The 8,514-nt window shown below is 39.2% G+C and overlaps 1 non-coding gene across 1 annotated transcript; it reads right to left on the bottom strand.

The window, feature by feature from the left end:
- Nucleotides 1-7,998: 7,998 nt before the first annotated feature.
- Nucleotides 7,999-8,117, bottom strand: LOC123810260. Its single transcript, XR_006784223.1, has one exon. It is a non-coding gene; the product is annotated as a small nucleolar RNA SNORA24 (small nucleolar RNA).
- Nucleotides 8,118-8,514: the final 397 nt, after the last annotated feature.

The following is an 8,514-nucleotide window of genomic DNA, read 5'->3' on the forward strand; positions in this document are numbered from 1 at the left end:
TTCCAGTCATACAATGCTTCAGAAGAAACTTGCATTTGCTACTTTGTGTCCTCTTCTCTATCTCCTCTGGACCAGTATAATGCATAAAATAAAAGACTATAAGTATTACATGAGCATATCTTCATCACGCCTGGGCTTTTTCAATCGATAGAATGTGTGTGTGTTCGTCTGTCTGTCTACCCCTCAGTTTCTAGTGAGATCTTATAAAATTCTATTTTTAAATAAAATATTAAAATCCAATTAACCATTTAAATTGGCTCCAAAGTTCTTTCAATTTGGTCATTCTTTTTTACTATTTTAAGACATATTTAGTCAAAATCTCATACTACTTTAACTAGGTCCACAAAGTTTCAGAATAAATTTTGGAGAAACTAATTTCAGGTATTTTCTCATTGATCCTACAATATTTTTTTCCATGAGGGTTATAGAGACAAATTTTGCTCATTTTACTTAAAAAAATGGGGATATAGGAACAATGTCAATCCCACTCTGTTTACAATGGTGGAAATATTTTAAATCTTGGCTGTTCAACATGGTATTACTAGCCATGTGTGGCTATCGAGTACTTGAGCCGTATAGGTCACACAATAGAGGAACTGAATTTTTGATTTTACTTAATTGTAATGAATTTAAATAGTCACATGTGGCTAGTGGCTACTCTACCTCACAGCATGACTCTATTTGCTCAAAGTGATGGATGAATGGGATTTTAGATTGCAAAACAGGAGATAGGAAGTGACTGTTAATTTTGGCAGCATGTCCCTCAATTCCTTAAGTAGGTGAGGAAACTATTTAAAAGCAGAAAACTTCTTTCTAATAAGATGCCCAGGCTACATGGGACCTTCTATGCTGTAACAATTACACATAACCTCATCCGAAACACTGAAAGATGGACTTCCACAAAAACAATTTATTAAGCATGTTTAAACAGATATGCTCAGCATCTTCTCTCTTATAAGGCCCTGATGCAGGAATGTTTGAATGTTCCTTCCGAATCATACCAATAACATAAGCGCTGGTTGTGCTTGAGTGTTTGTGGAAATATTGCGCATCCACCCAACTCATCACCTGTTAAGTCACATCTTTGTTTAATTTTCAAGAATGAAATGATTCATAGTCATTTCATTCATGGGAATTGGTGCCAGTTCATTTCTCGGAGTTCAATCTCTAGCTTCTGGAGTTGAGAAACAAATATCTTATTATAAACAGTCTGTATGCAGAGCTTTCTGTCTTGTTTCCCCCTGGAAAAGTATCAGTAATTTCATATTTGCTCTAACGAATCAGTTTCTGGAAGAATATTTGTTGACATCATTTTTGTTATCCCCTGCAGATTTGACATGGAAAAATAGCTCGGTCATGTTCAAAATGGTAGATTAATCTGAGAAGTGTCTTCCTGCCTGTTGTAGCCCCCACTCCTCTGCAGTCATAACTCTGGGGAGTTCTTACCCTAGCACAAGAGGAAAGCCATTGTGAAAGACAGAGTTGGAGCTACACTGGGGAGAGGAGCTGGAAACTGATCTCCTTAATGCACTGATTTCATCATGTCCATGTTTAAGTTGTAGTTGCTGTTTGCTTTCATCAGAGACAAGGCCGAAGTCCCAGCCTGCATTCAAAGCTTCCTGTAATCAAGCAAGCCAGACATGCAAGGTGAACCACATTGCAAAGGCCCACAGTTACAATTTTATGTGAATTTTGATCCAAATTAACATCAAGAGCAGTCTTGAAAGCAAAGAGAAAAGGGGACTATTCCATAAAAAAAGCAACTTGCAGCATTCTGGAAGAGAAGAAAGGTGTCCTGCCTGGAGCCCACACTGCTGTGACTGCATGTTGAGTAGCACAAAGGCATTCGCCACTCATGCTGTAGCTGCTCTCCATGCTCTAATTCCAATAACTCGGCCTGCACCTCCTGAGCACCTGCTGTGGACAAAACTGGGCTCAGTGGTACCTGAGGGTCCATTTTCTGCCTGATTGATTATTTAAGCCATGCATTTTAAAAAATGAATTGCTATTTAAAAAAATTTCGAACACCCAGAAGAGGGGAGAGACTCATACAATGATCCTCCACATATCCATCGCCCAGCTTCAACAATTAGCAAATGTTTGCTATTCTTTGATCATTATCTTCTTCTGTTGTAGTTAATATTGATAATATTTGAAGGGAAATACAAGATTTTATGTCATTTCCTCCTAACTCACTTGTACATAGCTCCAAAAATATTAGCATTCCATATCTTCAGTACCATAAACACACCCAAGGAAAGTAGGAATATTTCCTTGGTATTCTCCAAACCAATCCACATTCAAGTTTTTTCTCCTATCCAAAAATGTCTTTTAAAAGTTGGTTTGCTCAAAATAGGAACCAGATAAGACCCACACATTAAATTACACAATCCAAACCTAGTTCTTGCATTTATCTATAATAGGTATATTTGACATGTTGAAGAAATCTTCAGCTGCCCCCCACTCCCACATTCTACATTTTTCTGTTTAATTCTTTATAGTGTCATTTGTCTTGTCTTCATTTTCCTATTTTCAATAAATAAAAAGTTCGATCAAAAGATCTGGCTATACTTATGTTCAACGTTTTCGTCAAGTATACTTAAGTGGTGCTGTGTACTGCAATGCTCCGTCATATCAGGAGACACACAGTGTTGGTTATCTGGCTTTTGAAGCATCCTCCCTCTTCCCCCAAAGGTAAGGATGATCAAGGGCATTTACCACTGCAGAGACTCTGTTTCTCATATAAACAATGGAACCGATCACAGCAAATACTTCAAAGGTTTATTGTAACAATTAAGTTATGTGATCTTTGCAAAGAATATAACACTGTGCCTAGTACATTAAAATTCTTGAATGTTACCTGTTATTGTTAACAAGGCATGCAAAGTGTTTAGTACAATCCTGGTCTAGGAGGTACTTCATAATGTTACCTACTATTATTGTCATTATACATTAGTTTGGCTGAACAGATCAGGGAACTTTTATTCAGTAGACAGGATTTCAAAGAAGAAATGAAAAGGGCATAGGCACCAACACACTAAGGCTCTGAGAAATTTCTTTGGTCTCTTTTTAGGACCAAATTGTATGATTCAAGATGAAAGGAATTTGTTAATTCTTATATTTATATTATTCAGCCCAGTGCACGGCCCTCAATAATGGGTGAGTAAAAGACCCTGCTGAACTTCACACCCTTATCTGGCCCCTTGTTTCATGAGCCCCTAACACCACCCCTGTAACACCCATAATAACAACAAAAATATCTCTGCCGTTGCCTGCTCTGGACACCTGACCCTGCTACCCCCACTGCATGGAGAGCTTGGACCCTTCACTTTTACCAACGTAGACTGGATGTCCTTCCACATCTACCTCAAACTCCTTCCCTCCCGAAGGTCCTTTCTGAGACTCTTCTACTTTAACTCTTTTCCCTTTCTCATCACCCATATCTTACGGTTTGCCCACACACCTCAATGCCTTACACTGTACACATTTGTAGGTCTTGATTTTGCATAATTTCCTACACTTGCATCTTATATCCTGCAATTAAATTACAAACTCTTTGATGGCTGAGAAAATGTTTTCTTTCTTTCCAATTTCTATTCCCTTATTCTTCAATATCTGTCCTCAATGCATTCACTTGCCCCAAACCAGAAACTTAGTAGGGCTTTTTATAAACACTCTCTACTCATTTAGCACCTCCTCATTATATTTTTTCAATATATTTGTGACTTTAAGGATATAGTCATCAGTACACAGGATGAGGTTGGTTGTGGCTCTGAAAGCACACTGTTCTTACCTTCCCCCTCTCTTACTACACTGCATAATGATGGTCTGGTTGTGTGTCTGTGTCCCCATCAGACTGATAGGGTACCAAGAACAAAGATTATGGATCTTCACCTCTGTTACCCCAGGACCTAGTGTAGAGCTTGGCACATAACAGAAGCTCAATCCAGCAGTGATGAATTTAAGAAATAGTGGATCGCCCAATTTGACAAATTCACTATTTTCCAAAAAAGAATTTTGACTGATTTTTGGGCTAACTTAGTCAACAAATTAAGATGTTTGGACCAATGACCTATGTAGGCCCAATCGTTGTGAAAATATGAAGCATATTTTTAGGAAGCAGATAAAATTAGACCTGAAGTTGAAATGGAAAAATAAAATTAAAGAGAGACATGGACTCCTAATGGCTTTATTGTTCTACTCGGGAACATTATGGAGCTTTCAAGATTTTAAACTTAAAGAAAAGCTCAGGCAGCAGAATTTCAGACAGGAGAGAGAGAGGGCTATTTTGAACTGTGAGGCCTCTTGACACTGCTTAATTCACACTACAGGATAGCTCTCTCCTCCCTCTGGAAACTGCAGTATTGCTCCTACTTCCCCGACCAGCAACCAAAACATGGCAGCTTCAGGTTGTAGGGAGCACAAAAGACTCCTCTCTGCTCATATTGCAGATTTGTTTCCTCCATTGTTTGGGATGGAGCTCATCACCCAGGGCGTAGCATGTCCAGGCTGTGTTCCACACACCTCCTGAATGCTGAGCCCAGGTATAAATCTAACACCCCCACATTGACATTCAAGAGGAGAGTTGGCATTTCAGTGTTTTAAACACTGACGTCTTCTGGTTCAGTGGCCCAGACAGAAGTAAGAAAAGTTTAGTAACCTAATTACTCTTATTCTTTGAGCCAAAAAGATGCCCTTCCTTGCATTTTACTACACCTGACCATTGCCTGGTTTGGAAAAAAAACCCCCAAAACATAGCTGTCTTCAAGGGTTGGGCCAATTGACACTGGTAATTTAACATAATTTAGTGAAAGGTTAATTCTCCCTTGCCTCGAGCCACAGATGATTTCTAGAGAATTATTACCACTCATTGTTCATTGCATTTTACCTTCCTGAATTTTTCCTTTGATGTAGCATGATGTGTTACTAAGAAAAATATTATTATTTGAATTGCATTTTGGCATCTTAAAAGAATACTTCACACTGTTTAACATCTGCAGTCAACAGATGTTTAAACACAACTCAGTCAATGACCAACATTTGGCAAGATGTATAGTAGTTGGGAGAGCCTAAAATTCTAAATATGTTTCTGGGAACATGATACAAGCAGATGAGGTACTACTTGTAATAGTAAATATTAAAAGACTATATTGAAGTACTAATAGTAAATACTAAACGGGAAATGACAGGTTTCAGGGAAAGAACAAGAAAAACCAGGCAACATTTCAATCCTACCACCCCAGAGACATTCTATAAGTGGGGTTGAGTCCATGGTCACTGTCAACCGCACTAGGGACCCTTTCTTAAGTTCAGCTACTGACTGTGGTTAACTCTGGAGATGAGCAGAAATGAAGCTGCGAGGCAGGTCAGTGTGTCCTCTGCTTCCTCTTTTGGTGTCCTTTTCTCTGACTCAGAACCCAAGTAGCTCCCTTGAAGATTGATTATAAGATTAAGTAAGACCTCACACTGAACTTCAAATTAGTTGGTCAACCTTGAGTTAATTCTGACATTTAGTCAGATCAATGTATGAGCATGTGTGTGTGTGTGTGTGTGTGTGTGTGTGTGTGTGTGTGTGTGTGTGTTGAGAGGTTGGGGGTAATGAGGGAAGGAAAGAAACCAAATTAATACTTGAACTACTGTTGACCTGTTCACCACCTGGCTCTGCGTGCTGTCTGTCATGGCTAGAAGGACTTAAAGAAATACAGAGATGATTATAAATTTCATTTAAATCACAAGTTTCCACAATCTACCCCACTGACCTTTTATCACAGTTGTTAATTTAGGGCTTAGCTGAGAGTTGCTTCCTTTCATCTTGTTGAACTATACTCCAAACGCAAATCCCATTTCCAGAGCTAGTATCCTGAAGGCTGTGGCAGAGAAAATAAGAAGCCTACATTCTCTATCCCTGAGTGGTTAAGTTCACAGTCACAGGAAGTGTATCTGAAATTCTGAGGTTCAAAACTGAGATCCTGAAATTCAGCATTTGAGATTCTGTTTACTATATGAGGGCTTTCAATAACTCATGATGTTAATTTTGTTTCCTGCTCTCCAATAGCTCAAAATCATACTGAGGAGATATGATTCAAACACATAAAATAATGGAACAGTGGAGGTTAATTTTGTGTGTCAATTTGGCCAGGCTATGGTGTCCAGTTGTTTGATCAAATACCACTCTAGATATTGCTGTGCAAGGTGTTCTTTGGATGTGGATTTCAGACTCAAGACCTCTGCAACACCAAGTCTCACCTGAATTTATAGCCTGCAGCCTTGCCCCACACATTGTGGACCTCCCAGCCCCCACAATTGCATGAGCAAATTCCTTAAAGTAAATCTCTCTCATATATTCATTTATATAAATATAAATATGATATATGTTGTATACTATATAAAAATATAAATGTATATATCATATAAATATATACATGTATATATTTTATGTATGTAAAATCTCCTATCGGTTCTCTTTCTCTAAAGAACCCTGACTAATGCAGATATGTATACGTAACATCTATTTCGGAGAAGGTGGCTGCGGCCAGGAGGAAGTACAATGAGCTTCATGGAGAGATAAATAGAATTCAGCTTGCAGAAGTCTCATGGAAGTGGTTCGTCAAGAAGGGCAGCCAGCTTGTACAAGGATCTGGAAGTTAGACCTCTGCCCTTAGGGGTTCAGTGGAGAGGCTTCGTCTGGTAGTTGAGAGGCTGTGTGTTGGAGAGCTGTGGGTTCTAAGGGTGGATGGATTGGAGGGACCCAAGAAGTGATGTGGAGAAAAGATCCTCTCCCTTCTTCTTCCATGCAGTGTTCTTCGATGAAATTACTGCGTTTTACAGAAAATGAAGTCATCTTTTCCATCACACTGTGATGGCAGAATTCATGTCAGACTGTCTGCTGCTGTCCCCAGCCATCACCATAATCTCCCTCCTTCCTACTCACCTCTAGAAGCATTTCCTCTTCCTAAGAGGAAAGACCTCCAAAGAAATTTTAAAATAGTTCCATCAAGGACATCTGGAGAATACATAAATGTGAAGGTAAATCCACAACTTGACAAAGAGTGAGGGGAATTCTTGAGTCAGGAGATGGGTGAAGAGATGGTAGGAGGGTCTCTTTCTGAGAGAACAGAGAAAGTCCAGGAGAACCAGAAATTCAGGACCCAGGAGAGTGAGCATTCCTCTTTGTGCATGTGGGTTTTTTCAAGTGATGTTGAAACAAACAAACAGGACCCATGTCCAGGGTCAGAAACAATGCTTACATAAATTGACTCTGTCCCTCTGGAGAGGTTACCACCAGACTAAAAGGGTGAGATAACAATGAACATTAAAAGCAGGTTTTATTATGAAAATACTGCTAGGGGTGGGTGGCAAAAAAAAAAAAAGAAGAGAAAAATCGTGACTATTCATAATCCTATTACTTGAAAATGACTTGATGTAACAAGTGAAGCTCTCGCCTCTGAATCTCTAGCCCTGTCACTTGTACAGAACATTAATCCTATTTTTACAAACTTGGATGAACAACAAATAGTACTTTATTTATTTTACATAAATTAGATCCAATTCTGAGTGTACAGCCACTCTCCTCACCCTATAAGGTTACTAGGATTTCAACCTCAGCCACTATGGTCACCTTGAAGGTGGGCAGAGATCCCAGGTTTTATGTAACAACAACCCCTGGAGGGGTCTCTTTGAGCCACTGGATTTAGTCTATTAGCAATGCTGAGGTGTCCATGGTCTCCGACCACAAAATCTGTTCTGACTTCTCTGCTGGCTCTTTTAAAGCAGGGAAAATCTTTGGTGAGGCTTTAGATTTCCCAGGTCCCTAGGCCAGTCCATAGAAGGCCTTCTTCCTCCTGAGAGTGGTCCACGACTCACTGACTTTTATCCATTTCCATTTTAAAGGCCTTCTGCTCTCTCTCTCCTGCTCCCAGGACACGACATGTAATCTTCTCAATGGGTTTGTTTGTTTGTTTATTTATTTATTTACTTATTATTTTTTTTTACAGTGAAGAATGTTACTTGTGCAAGTCAGAATCTGATACCAATTAAAGGGTGACAGCTTTGCCAATAAACAAGAATATGCTCTTCCATGGCTAGGAAGGGAGACTGCCACAGTCGACTCAATGGGTTTATTTTTTATAAAATTTTGTTCCAGCATCAGAAGTGTCTTGCAGACCACTTTGGCTTCTGGCCCTGCGACAATATTCTCCCTCATGGCAAGAGACCACAAAAAGGCCTGACCATCTGCTTACAGTGGAGAAAATGAAGAAACACTGGGAGGACAAAGATAAGTCACTATTCCAAAACTTCATCCACCACACACTGTTGACAGTTTGGTGGGTATCTTTCCAGAATTTTCTTGTCCTTACAAAGCAAAATATCTATCTACACATAAACTTTCTTTTTTTAAATAAAAGGGGATTGGGCATAGGCAGTTCCAACTTGCTTTTTTCACCTAGATGGCATGGATATCTTTAACCTTATTGTATTTAATGACATTGGGTGTTGCTCTGTTGATGAGTACTC

The sequence above is a fragment of the Phyllostomus hastatus genome, unplaced genomic scaffold (genome assembly GCF_019186645.2).
Source record: "Phyllostomus hastatus isolate PE091 unplaced genomic scaffold, TTU_PhHast_1.1 phas_scaffold_585, whole genome shotgun sequence".
Taxonomy (NCBI): Eukaryota; Metazoa; Chordata; class Mammalia; order Chiroptera; family Phyllostomidae; genus Phyllostomus; species Phyllostomus hastatus.